This window comes from Canis aureus, chromosome 22 (genome assembly GCF_053574225.1).
Source record: "Canis aureus isolate CA01 chromosome 22, VMU_Caureus_v.1.0, whole genome shotgun sequence".
Classification (NCBI taxonomy): domain Eukaryota; kingdom Metazoa; phylum Chordata; class Mammalia; order Carnivora; family Canidae; genus Canis; species Canis aureus.
The window spans coordinates 51340860-51354375 of record NC_135632.1 but is presented as its reverse complement, the minus strand read 5'-3'; the positions used below and the strand labels follow the sequence as shown (position 1 = coordinate 51354375).

The following is a 13516-nucleotide window of genomic DNA, read 5'->3' as shown; positions in this document are numbered from 1 at the left end:
AGAATGAATGAAATCACAATCGACATCACAGAAATAAAAACAAGAATAGAACATGATGAAAACTTACATGCCAACAAACTGGAAGAAATGAATGTATTCCTAGAAACATATAAACTACCAGAATTGAAACTGGAAAAAAATAGAAATTTGAACAGCAAAGAAATTTAGTAAATAATAAAAAATCTCCCAACAAATTTTCTAGGAAGTTTTGTTTGTATGGGGTGGGGTGTTCATTGTTTTTTTTTTTAACTTCTGATTACTAATTCAATCTGACTTATAATAATCTATCCAGATTCTTTCTTTCTTCTTAAGTCAGTTTTTGTAATTCTGTCTTTCTGGGAATCTGTCCATTTTATTGCATACCTAACATGTTTACATACAGTTGTTCATAGTATTCTTATAACCCTTTTTATTCCTGAAATTTGGTCATGACAAACATTTATTTATTTATTTATTTATTTATTTATTTATTTATTTATTTCAGAAGAGAGAGATAATGCACATGCCCATAGGGGAAGGAGTACAGGGAGAAAGTGAATCTCAAGCAGACTCCCTGCTAAGCATGGAGCCAATGTGGGGCTTGGTCCCACAACTCTGAGATGATGACCTGAATCAAAATTAAGAGCAGGATGCACGCTCTACTGAGCCACTAAGTGCTCCATGGTAATTATCTTTAATTTCTTATTTTAATAATGGGAGTCTTCTCTCCTTTTTCTAATGAAAAGGAAATGAAAGGCTAGTCTAATGAAAGGTTTATTGATTTTATGGCTTTCAAAAAATTAACTTTTGGTTTCCTTGATTTTGTCTTCTGTTTTTCTAATCTCTATGTCATTAAGTTCTAATTTAATGTTTATTAATTTCTCCCTTTTGCTTGCTTTGAATTTGATTTTCTTTCTCCAGTTGCTCAAAATGGATAGCTATTCATTTGAGATCTTATTTTTTAATACGAGCATTTACAACCACAAATTTCCCTCTAAGCACTGTTTTAGCTGCATCCTATAAATTTTTGTATATTGTGTTTTCCATTTTCATTCATCTCAATTTCTAATTTCTCTTGTGAGTTCTTCTTTGACCCATTAGTTGTTTGAGTATGTTGTTTGATTTCCACATATTTATAGATTTCTAATTTCATTCATTCCATCAAAGTCAGATAATATACCCTGTATGATTTCAATTCTTTTAAATTCATTGAGACTTTATGGCCTACCAATGGCCTATCCTGTGCATAAGAAGAATATGTTCATTGTGTGAAATAGTCTATAAATACCTAATGGACCTAGTTGGTTTGTAATGTTGTTCAAATTTTTTATTTCCTTTTTGACCATATGTGTATATGGTCCCTATTCATTATTGAAAGTTGAATATTAAAGTCTCCAATTATGTTGAATTGTCCATTTCTCCTTTCAATTATTTTAGTTTGCTTCATGTATTTTTTTTTTTATGATAGTCACAGTGAGAGAGAGAGAGAGAGGCAGAGACACAGGCAGAGAGAGAAGCAGGCTCCATGCACCGGGAGCCCGACGTGGGATTCGATTGCGGGTCTCCAGGATCGCGCCCTGGGCCAAAGGCAGACGCCAAACCACTGTGCCACCCAGGGATCCCCTGCTTCATGTATTTTAAATTAGGTTATTTAGTTTGCTTCACTTATTTTTTCTAATTTTTATTATTTATTTATGATAGTCATACAGAGAGAGAGAGAGAGGCAAAGACATAGGCAGAGGGAGAAGCAGGCTCCATGCACCGGGAGCCCGACGTGGGATTCGATCCCGGGTCTCCAGGATCGCGGCCCGGGCCAAAGGCAGGCGCCAAACCGCTGCGCCACCCAGGGATCCCCTGCCTCTCTTATTTTTAACTGTTCTTAGGTACATTTATATTTATAATTCTTATATCTACTTGGTGGACTGACCCTGTTATCATCATAAAATGTCTTGTTTCTAGTAAAAATTTTTGTCTTAAAGTCTATTTTGCCTGATGTTAGTGCAGCTATTCCAGCTTCCCTTTGGTTACTGTTTGCATGTAACCAAAGGGAAGCTTTGGTTCATTATTTGAACCATTATTTTGGTTAAATTATTCCTACTCTTTTACTTTCCACTTATTTGTGGTTTTGAATCTACTATGTGTCCCTTATAGACAACATACATATTGGATTGCTTTAAGATTTATTTATCTGAGAGAGAGAGAGAGAGAGAATGAATGATGGGAAGAGGCAGAGAGAGAAAAGCTGACTCTCTGTTGAGCAGGGAAGCCTGACATGAGGCTCAATCCCGGGACCCAGAGATCATGACCTGAGCCAAAGGCAGATGCTTAACCAACTGAACCACCCACGTCCCCCACTTTAGATCTCTTTTTGATTACTTGAAATGGACTGAGAGATTACTGGTTATCTTCCCATTTTGCACATCTGATTCTACAAGGGTTTTTCTCCTTTGACTTTGAAATATTTAACAATATAAATTATGTGTTGAAATGCACTTGGATATTGTGAATATTTTTTTAAGTTTTAAGTTTTTACCTCTCTTTTTAAGCGTATTTCAGCATTTCATATTTGACTACATAAATCTAATTAAAATCTGCCTTTAAACTGGTTGTAAGATTTTACTTACAGTCTCTTTCATTCATTAATGAGTCATATAGAGTGTTTGGAATGTGAACAATTTATATGTCTTTGAGAGTCATAATATTACCTTTCTTAAAAATCCTTTAACAATTTGGGATGTATTAACTGATACGCCCAATGGATTTACCCGAAGCCAGGTAAAATACCTTGCTAAAAAAATAAACTACATGGGAAACTTAAGCTCAGGCACCACTTTTGATGACTTCCACAGGTGACTTTCAAGCACAAGAACTTGAACTTTGCTGATTTGTCGTTTCTCTAATAATTTCCCCCTTCCCCTTTGATTTTATTGTGTTTTTGTTTCTGCTTTACTTATATCTGATAAGTGATTCCCCAGTGGTAACAGCAATAATTATGAATTCGTATTTTGGTCTGATCACATGGTGATCTATAAATGGGTTAATGGATTTATAGAGCTATATTTTCTATCGGGTTAGAGATGATAGAGAATTTAGCTTATCATTATTGACTTTTTTGCATATTTGTATTGGGAACACAGTAGCCCACTGGAAAATGCTCTTTGACATCAAGACCTGTGAATTTTTATATCTTGTATTTTTTTCCTGCAGTTAAAATTGTATAAAGCTATCTCTGTGTGTTTATGTATCTGTGACTCAGAAAGACCTTTTCTTCTCATTATATGATTATACAATGTTGCCCTATCTTGAGAGAGTATTAATAAATAAGCGGGATCCCTGGGTGGCTCAGTAGTTGAGCGTCTGCCTTCGGCCCAGGGCATGATCCTGGAGTCCCGGGATCAAGTCCTACATTGGGCTCCCTGTATGGAGTCTGCCTCTCTCTCTGCCTATATCTTTGCCTCTCTGTCTCTCATGAATACATAAATAAAATCTTTTAAAAAAATAAATTATCAAAATAAATAAATAAATAAATAAAATAAAAAAATAAATTAGCTTATAAAGGAACTCTTCCTGTTTGGCTTATAGAGCAATTGGGTCATTTTTAACCCATTCCAGCAATCCTTGCTTTTTTATTGGAATATTTAGTCAATTTATACTCCAAATAATTATTCATAAGGTAGGATTTACATCTTCCATTTTGCTATTTATTTTCTACATTCTTAAACCTTTTTGATTCTCCCATTATTCCTTGACTGTCTTTTCTATTAGGGTATTTTCTAGGGACACCTGGGTGGCTCAGCGATTGAGTGTCTGCCTTCAGCATAGGCCGTGATCCCAGGGTCCTGAGATTGAGTCCCGCATCAGGCTCCCTGTGAGGAGCCTGCTTCTTCCTCTGTCTATGTCTCTGCCTCTCTCTCTCTGGGTCTCTTATAAATAAATAAAATCTTTACAAAGAAAAAAAATATTTTCTAATATATCATTTAATTCCTTTTCTGTTTATTTTATTATATTTTTGGATGATTTCTTAGCAATTGCCCCAGGGATTATAATGAACATATTAATTTAAAATAATCTAGTTTTGACTAAGGCTAATTAATTTTAATAGTACACAAAAACTTCACTACAATATAGTTCTGCTCCCTGCTCCCTCATTTGTCCTATTATTGTCAAATAGATTACATCTTTATACATTAGGAGTTCATAAACACAATTTTATAATGATTGCCTATGGAGTGATCTTTTAAATTATATATGAAAGGAAAACACATACAAACAAAAATACAGAATAATCTATTTTATTTTTACCTGTATATTTATCTTTTTGGTATTCTTTTCTTTTTCATGTGGATTCAAGTTATTGTCTAGTGTCCTTGTGGGCAACTTGAAAGGCTCCCAAACATTTCTTGTATGGTGGGACTACTAGTGACAAGTTCTCTTGGGTTTTATTTGGAAATGTCTTAATTTCTCTTTCATTTTGGAGGATATTTTTGTTGAATATAAATTGTGTGAGGTTTTTCTTTTCACACTTGGAAGGCAGCGTCTTTCTGGTCTCCATGGTTTCTTTTTCTTTTTTTAAAAAAAAGATTTTATTTATTTATTCATGAGAGACAGAGAGAAAGGCAGAAACACAGGCAGAGGGAGAAGCAGGCTCCTGGCAGGGAGCCCGATGTGGGACTCGATCCCCTCACCCAGGATCACGCCCTGGGCTGAAGGTAGATGCTCAACCACTGAGCCACCCAGGTGTCCCAAAGTCTCCATGGTTTCTGACAGAGAATCCATTCTAGGTGATGAACCACTTCTCTCTCTCACTACTTTCAAGATTCTCTCTTTGTTTTTGGCTTTCAGCAGTTTGTTTATGTTGTGTCTTGGTGTAGATCTCTTTGACTGATTCTAATTGAAATAGTTTAGTTTCTGGGATACCAAGTGGCTCAGTTGGTTAAGCACTTGCCTGGTCCTGGGATGGAGTCCTGCATTAGGCCCCCTGCTGAGCAGGGAGTCTACTTCTTCCTCACCCTCTGCCTGCAGCTCCCCCTGCTTGTGCTCTCTCTATGTCAAATAAATAAATAAATAAATAAATAAATAAATAAATAAATAATCTTTAAAAACAAGAAATAGTTTAGCTTCTGAAATATGCAGATTAGTGTTTTTCATAAAATTTGGAGGTTTTTTTTACTATCGTTCCTTCAAATATTTTTTGTGCCTTTTTACGCCCTTTCCTTCTAGAAATTCCATCATGTGTATGTTTATAGGGCTGATGGTGTACCACAGGTCTTTTCAACTCTCTTGAATTGCCTATTTTTTCTTTCTGATCCTCAGACTGGATAATATCAATTGATCTATCTTCAAATTTGTTGATTCTTGATTCCATTAGTTCAAAGAGCTATTGAGCTCTTCAGCTGTTGAATGAGTAATTTTTCACTTCAGATACTGTCCTTCTCCAATTCTAGAATTTCTATTTGGTTCTTTTAAAATAATTTCTGTTTCTTTATTGATATCCTATATTTGGCAAGGCCTTGTTCTCATTTTCCTTTAATTCTTTAGTCATATTTTCATTTAGTTCTTCAAACAACAGCCGATTTAAAATACTTGTCTAATAAATCCAATCTCTTGGCTTCTTGAAGGATAATTTCTACTACTACTACCTTTTTCCTCTGTGAATGAGTCACACTTACCTGTTTCACCTCTTTCTCTTTTATTGAAAACTGTACATTTTAGGTAAGATAATGTAGCAACTCTGAATACTTATTCCAAATCTATAGTTGCTTATTTGTTTATTGACTTGTCTACACTTTTTCACTGATGTCTATGTCCCCTCCTAGATGTAACCTTCTATGCCATTCCTCAGAAGGCACAATGTTCAGCACTTTCACAGTCACTTTGATCTCTCCCCTGTCCAGGGATGACAATGGTCTTAGCTGGACTTGCTTTGACTTCTCTTTCTCTGAGGAAAGGACTGTTGCCTTTTATATTTCTAGATCATCTGTCTCTACTGATATTGTAGCTAGAGTTAACCTCCACTAATTGCTAGCTAATTGTTCTATTGCTTTTGACAACATTCTCAGGCGTAAGTTGCTCTATAGTCTGATCCAATTAAATTTGGGGCCCTTTAAAGGAGTAGTCTTTGAATCAATATTTGAGATTCGTTCTGACGCCACTAGGGCTCTCCCTAGTTAACTTTTCCCCTAGTTCTATTGAAAGTATAGCTGGCCCACCATTTCCCTTGTTGCTATCAGTCTCCTCTTAATTGCTGACCACCAAAATCTCTATTGCTTTTGACAGTGTGATTAGGCTTGAGCTTCCCCCATGCTCTGTCCCTTGTAATCAGTCTCCTTGGGGAGAACAAAAAGCCCTTGTTATTCTTATGATCTGTCTCTTTCCCTCACTGAACTTCTGTACCACTACGTTGATTCTGGGAGAAGGGACGGTGGTCCCTTTCTCTTAAAATGATGGCCTGGCTTTAGTAGCATGGCACTAAGCAGAGACATAGCCCCTCAACTTTTTCCCAACTTGCCTTTTGGTATGGAATATCTATCTTATGAATTAGCCTTGGGTGAAGGTAATCAGACAGGTATTGGCCTATCATACCTGGAATATTGCTTCAGCCCATTGTGTGGGTGCTCATAGGTGTAAGAAGGTAGCCACAGGCCTCTTGGCCACTCTTGGTGGTATCCACCTAGAATAGAGCTTCAGGGAGTGAGAGGGGGCAGATCATGGTTCAGTGCCATAAACTCTCACTGTTCTTACCAAGAGTTAGTAGAATTTCTTGAGTAAGTTTTTCCACATGCTATAGACCATTAGGATTTTCAGACTTTACATGGCTATTTCTCTTAAATAATATTTTCCAGTTTTAGCTGTTTTACTTGGGAAAGGGTCCACAGAGCTCATCACACACCATTTCAGAAATGCTTCTACTCTGTGCACTAAGTTTTGGGATGGTTTGTTATATACCATTACTGTGGCAAAGCTAAGTAGTACAACAAGCCTCTTTATCCTAAAATAACACCTAATATTTATTGTTTACTTTGTGCTACCCAAGGGTTAGGTATTACTTTTAATCTTCACTTTACATATGATAAGAGTGAAGCTCAACAGGTAGTAATTTCTCTGACATTGACATAGCAACTTTTTTCGAGATAGGTCTCCTGAGGCAAGGGAAACAAAAGCAAAAATCAACTATTGGGACTACATCAAAATAAAAAGTTTTGGGGCACCTGGATGGCTCAGTCAGTTGGGCATTTTGATTTCAGCTCAGGTCATGATCTCAGGATTGTGAGATTGAGCCCCACATCAGCTTGAGATTCTCTCCCTCTGTCCCTCCCCCCTCGAGCTCACTCTTTCTTTCTCAAATGGATAAATAAAATATTTTTTTAAAAAATAAATAAAAAGCTTTTGCACAGCTAAGGAAACAACCAATAAAACTAAAAGATAACATACTGAATGGGAGAAGATATTTGCAAATGACATAGTCAATAAAAAGTCAGCATCCGAAATATGTAGAGAACTTATATATCTCAACTCACACACAAAAAAAAAACAAATAATCCAACTTAAAAATAGGCAGAAGACATGAGTAGAGATTTCTCCTAAAAGAACACAGATGACCAACAGACACATGAAAAGATGCACAACATCACTCATTATCAGGGACATACAAATCAAAACAATGAGATATCTCTTCACATCACACCTGTCAGAATACTAAAATCAACAACACAAGAAACAACAGGTGTTGGTGAGGATGTGGAGAAGAAGGAACCCTTGTGCACTGTTGGTGGGTATGGAAACTACTGCAGCCACTCTGGAAAACAGTATGAAATTTCCTTTAAAAAATGTAAAAAGGGATCCCTGGGTGGCTCAGCGGTTTGGCGCCTGCCTTTGGCCCAGGGCGTGATCCTGGAGACCCGGGATCGAGTCCCACGTCGGGCTCCCTGCATGGGACCTGCTTCTCCCTCTGCCTGTGTCTCTGCCTCTCTGTGTGTGTGTGTGACTATCATGAATAAATAAATAAAATCTTTAAAAAAATGTAAAAGGAACAACCTTACAATCCAGTAATTACACTACTGGATATTTACCAAAAAATACAAAAACACTAATTCAAAGGGATACATGCACTCTGATATTTATTGCAGCATTATTTAAAATACCAAAATTATGGAAGCAGCCCAAATGTGCATCAATAGATAATGGACAAAGAATATGTAGTATATACATACAATGGAATATTATTCAGCCATAAAAAGAACAGAATTTTGCCACTTGCAATGATATGGATGGATCTAGAAAGTATGATGCTAAGTGAAATAAGCCAGACTGAGAAAGACAAATATAATATGATTTCATTCATATGTGTTCTTTAAGAAACAAAACAAAGAAATAAAAGAAAAAAAGAGACCAACCAAAAAACAGATTCTTAACGATAAAGAACAAACAGATTGTTACCAGAGGGGAGGTGGGTGGAGGGATGGATGAAATAGCTGAACAGAATTAAGAGTACACCTATCTTGATAAACACTGACTAATACATGGAACTGTTGAATCACTATATTGTATACCTGAAACTAATATAACACTGTGTTATCTACACTGGAATTAAAGTTTGAAAAAATTAAAACAAATTTAAAAAATTAAAAAAATAGTGAAGTTCAGAGAAATCAAGAAAATTCAGGAAATTTTCCCATCTGAGTTTCCTCTATATAAATACACTGCATAATCCTGACTCCATTGGGGGAGAGGGAGAAAGTTGACTAGATTGTTTCTGAAACCCCCTATCTACTCTAAAATCCTAAAAGCTCATGAAACAGGTTGGCAGGGCTCTCACTGATCACCCTCAGGCCTTACCTTTCCAGTATCAACTATAGGCAACCTCAACTGCCCTATGTGATCCTTCTGCTTGAGAGCTCTTCCGGAGCCTACATGCACAATAGGCCAGATATGCAGGGAAACTAAAGCTTAACAAGTGGCTGACAGGTGCTGAGGTATTAACACCTCAGGTCCCCCTGCCCCAGGTCCTTCTGGAGGACCTAAACCAAGACTGAGAATCTGGAAATACTACTGCAGAGGAAACTTGACCAAATGAAAGCTGGAGCTGTGCCAGGTGTACAGAAGGAGTATATGGCAAAGTATATGTTATGAACAGTTGGGGAAGCAAGGCATTGGTAGACCAAGAGCTTTTTAAGGGTTAGCAAGGGTGTGAGGGAAGACAGGTCAAAAGAATTGGAAGGAAGAACAAAGGATCAAGCATAAGTCTGCTCAGACAAGGCTTGGTGCCTGGGGGTGTCTAGCCCTCAGTGAATTTGGACATAATAGATAGGGAGTTATCTGTGAAATAGGTCTGTAGCTCTTGTTCATATGGCATTCCAAAATACAGACCAACTCTTTTTGTTCACGACTCAATTATGACAACATTTTTACTATGCTTCCACAATGCAAATCATGGATGCAGCCAAGAAACCAAGATTGGGGGTACATCAGGACCTCTCAACAAATACAAGGAACTTACTCTCAGAATGGGGATTTGGAATGATGTTAATCTCTTCTAGAGAACGAGGGCCAGGTCAGCACAAACTACCTCGGGCCATCCTTCACAAAATTATTCACAGAGTAATGTACCCAGCTCCATGCCGGACATGCTGATAAAAATGCTTAATCCATCACACCTCACCCTTCTAGTCATCCACATATTCCCAGCCTTCCAATGGTTTCCACAGGCCAAGCACATCAAGTCTTCCAGCCCTAACAAGCTCCTTCCAGTGTGGCAGCTATTGAATGTTTGCTTTGGTGCCAAAATAGCTGGGTTGGGATCCTGGCATATGGATATGACTTTGAGCAAGTTATTCATGTCTTTGTGCCTCAATGTGCTATCTGTAGAATGATGATAACAATAGAATCTGAGGAATTATTTTAAAGAGTGTCTGTAACAAAGTGAAGAAACCTAGCAGATACTATCTCAACCAAGTGATTAAAATTAACATCACCAATAATGAGCTGTTGTGGGCTCCTAACACAATGCGGTGAGAAGAACACAACATCACTTCTGTGGCATCACTACCCTAAACACACAATCTGAACTGAATCATGAAGACACATCAGACAAATCCAAATTAAGAGACACTCTACCAACTAACTAGCAGATATTCTTCAAAGATGACAACATTATAAAATATAAGGAAAGGCTGAGGGATTGTTCTAGATTGAAAAAGACTGGGAGAGACAACTAAATTCAGTACACGATCCAGGATTATATCTTGGCCCAGAAAGGAAGAAAAGTAAAGGAAAGAATTTCTTATTCTGTTTTGTTTTTGCTATAAAAGACATTATTGGTACAATCAGTGAAACTTGGTCTGTATAGATTCCACAGTAGTATTGCATTAGTGTTTTCTAATTTTGATGAGTGTGCTGGCTATGTTGGAGAGTGCCTTAGAGCCTTAATAAGAAGGCTAATTACAGCTATTAAATTAAGCAATTAATCTACCCCATTAATCTACTATTATATATCATTTTGTTGCTTATCTGTTTAGCAGACAGATATTTGATCCTTGAGGGTGTTACACATTTGTAACAATCCTAAGATCTAATATATCAGCATACAAATGTGTTTACCCAATAGACACTGAATTAGATCTGAATTTGCTAGCCACTGGGCCAAGGACAGGAATGCAAAGACATGAGTCCCAGGTCCAGGCCCTTGGGATGTGTCTGTTCTAGTGGGAGAGGCTGAAGGTTGCCTTAAAGGGAGGAGCAGGAGGATGCAGGATACTAATTGGTGAGACAAGAACAATAGGAATTCAAAGAAGGGAAAGGAATCTGTATAAAGATAGAAATGAAAGGAAGACATAGCAAGATCAAAAAGGCCCTGTTTAAAATTACCTTTATGTATATAAGGGAAGGGAGAAGAAATGTGTGGGAAATATCAGAAAGGGAGACAGAACATAAAGACTCCTAACTCTGGGAAACGAACTAGGGGTGGTGGAAGGGGAGGAGGGCGGGGGGTGGGGGTGAGTGGTTGACGGGCACTGAGGGGGACTCTTGATGGGATGAGCACTGGGTGTTATTCTGTATGTTGGTAAATTGAACACCAATAAAAAATTAATTTATTTTAAAAAAATGAAAAAAAAATTACCTTTATGTGTTTTCTAATGAGGTGAGTTTGGGCTTGCCTATAAAGGTGAAAAGACAAGAGGTGGCACGTGTTCCAGGATAGTCAGTGTATCCTCATTTGTAATAGCAAATAGTGGAAATTCATGGCTAAATAAGTCACTTCCATACATCAGATTACCATGCAGCCATTAAGAAGAGTTGATCTTCTCCCTGTAAGTCACAGTTGTGGTAACTTGGAGGAGGTTGTGACTAGGAGGGGCAAGAGAGGCAGGCTGGGAGCTGGGATGCATTCTATGTCATGAGAGATCGGTGGTGACACGGGGCTGAACATCTGCCAAAAAAGCATCAAAGCCCCACACTTATGATTGCCCTTGACTATATGTAAGCTATAGCATAATTTTTTTAAAGCTTTAACAAATTATCCTCTTTATATATTGATAAATAACTATTCCAGGGTACATTGTTAAATGAAAAATGTATATACAATAATGCCTGCAGAATGCAATCTGTGATGGGGGAGGGTTTTCAATAAAGGAAACATATACACTTAACCCTAACTTCATTAGAAGGGAGGAAGTGAGGGAGGCATTGTCACTAGAAGAGAAGAGAGGGGGTGGCCATGGACCTGGGGCTAGGACCACATGTAGAAAAAGTAGTCAAGGGAAGGGAAAATCTTAAAGAATGGGAAAGTCAGGATGCCCCCATTGTTACTTTAACACCTCAGATTATGTATGTTGTGTGGGTTTAAATCATTTGAAGAGAACAATTCTCAGGGATGAGATTTAGGCATATACATGATCTTGGAAGGCACGTCAAGGAATCTAGATTGGGAGTGGCTTTAAAATCGTGGTTTTTTTCAACAAACAGAAGTCCTATGTCAGATTCTATGGCTGCATTTTGTAATAGATTTAAAATTCAACCAAGGGCAGCCCCGGTGGCTCAGCGGTTTAGCGCCACCTTCAGGGCCTGATCCTGCAGAGCCTGATCCTGCAGACCCGGGAGCAAGTCCCACGTCAGGCTCCCTGCATGGAGCCTGCTTCTCCCTCTGCTGTGTCTCTGCCTCTCTCTCTCTCTCTCTCTGTGTCTCTCATGAATAAATAAATAAAATCTTTAATAAGGAAAAAAAAACTCAACCAAGAACTCATTTATTAAAATTGGGTAGGCATTTACCTACACACCTATGCAGACACACATGGCCAGGAGAGCTCAGGAGACCTGTTGTACAAAGGATAACTATGTGAAACTGCTGTTTATTTTTGGAAAGACTCCCTCTCCACACACACATATACACACACAACCCACTCCTACCCCCACCCCCAGCCCACCTCCGTCGTCTGGTGGTATACTGCCACCTAATGTCCCTTCAACAAACTGACACCAGGGATCCCTGGGTGGCGCAGCGGTTTGGCGCCTGCCTTTGGCCCAGGGCGCGATCCTGGAGACTTGGGATCGAATCCCACGTCGGGCTCCCGGTGCATGGAGCCTGCTTCTCCCTCTGCTTGTGTCTCTGCCTCTTTCTCTCTCTGTGACTATCATAAAAAAAAAAAAAAAAAAAACACCAAACACATTCTCAGAAATGTGAATTCAGAGCAACGATGTCCACAAGTAGCCAAAATATGGAAAGAGCCCAGGTTTCTAACGACAGATGAATGGATAAAGAGGAAGAGGAATATATACACAGTAGAGTATTACTCAGCCATCAGAAAGAACGAAATCTTGCCGTTTGCAATGTCATGGATGGAACTAGAGGGTATTATGCTAAGCAAAATAAGTCAGAGAAAGACAAATATATGATTTCACTCATAGGTGGAATTTAAGAAACAAAACAGATGAACGTAGGGAAGGAAAGGAAAAATAAAACAAGATGAAAATTGAGAGGGAGGAGCTTTGCGCAGTGGCAATATCACAGCCAATGAGATTTATCTGAGGCGCGATTATTGCTAATTGAAAATTGAGAGGAAGGCAAACCATAACTCTAGGGAACAAACTGAGGGATGCTGGAGGGGAGGTGGGTAGGGGATGGGGTACTGGGTGATGGGCGTTAAGGAGGGCACTTGGTGCAATGAGCACTGGGTGTTACATGCAACTGATGAATCACTAAATTCTGCCTCTGAGGCAAACAAAAAATCGTGCTTTCTATTGGGAGTCAGGAGTGATTCAACTTTAAAATTTGACTTCCCAAGTTTACGAAATAACGAAGAAAATTCAGATAATTGCCTCAGTGGATTAATAAGATGCACAAAATAAAATTTGACATCCATTAACGATTTTTTAAAACTCTTAAACCAAATTTAAAACTCTTAAAAGAAAGTTTTCTTGGGACTCCTGGGTGGCTCAGTGGTTAAGCATCTGCCTTCAGCCCAGGGCGTGATCCCAGAGTCCCGGGATCAAGTCTCACATCAGGCTCCTTGCATGGAGCCTGCTTCTCCTGTCTCTGCCTCTC

At 38.4% G+C, this 13516-nt stretch overlaps 1 pseudogene; it reads left to right on the top strand.

Annotated features, from left to right (window-relative positions):
- The first annotated feature begins 12956 nt into the window (after positions 1-12956).
- LOC144294419 (U4 spliceosomal RNA) lies at positions 12957-13029 on the top strand (annotated as a pseudogene).
- Positions 13030-13516: the final 487 nt, after the last annotated feature.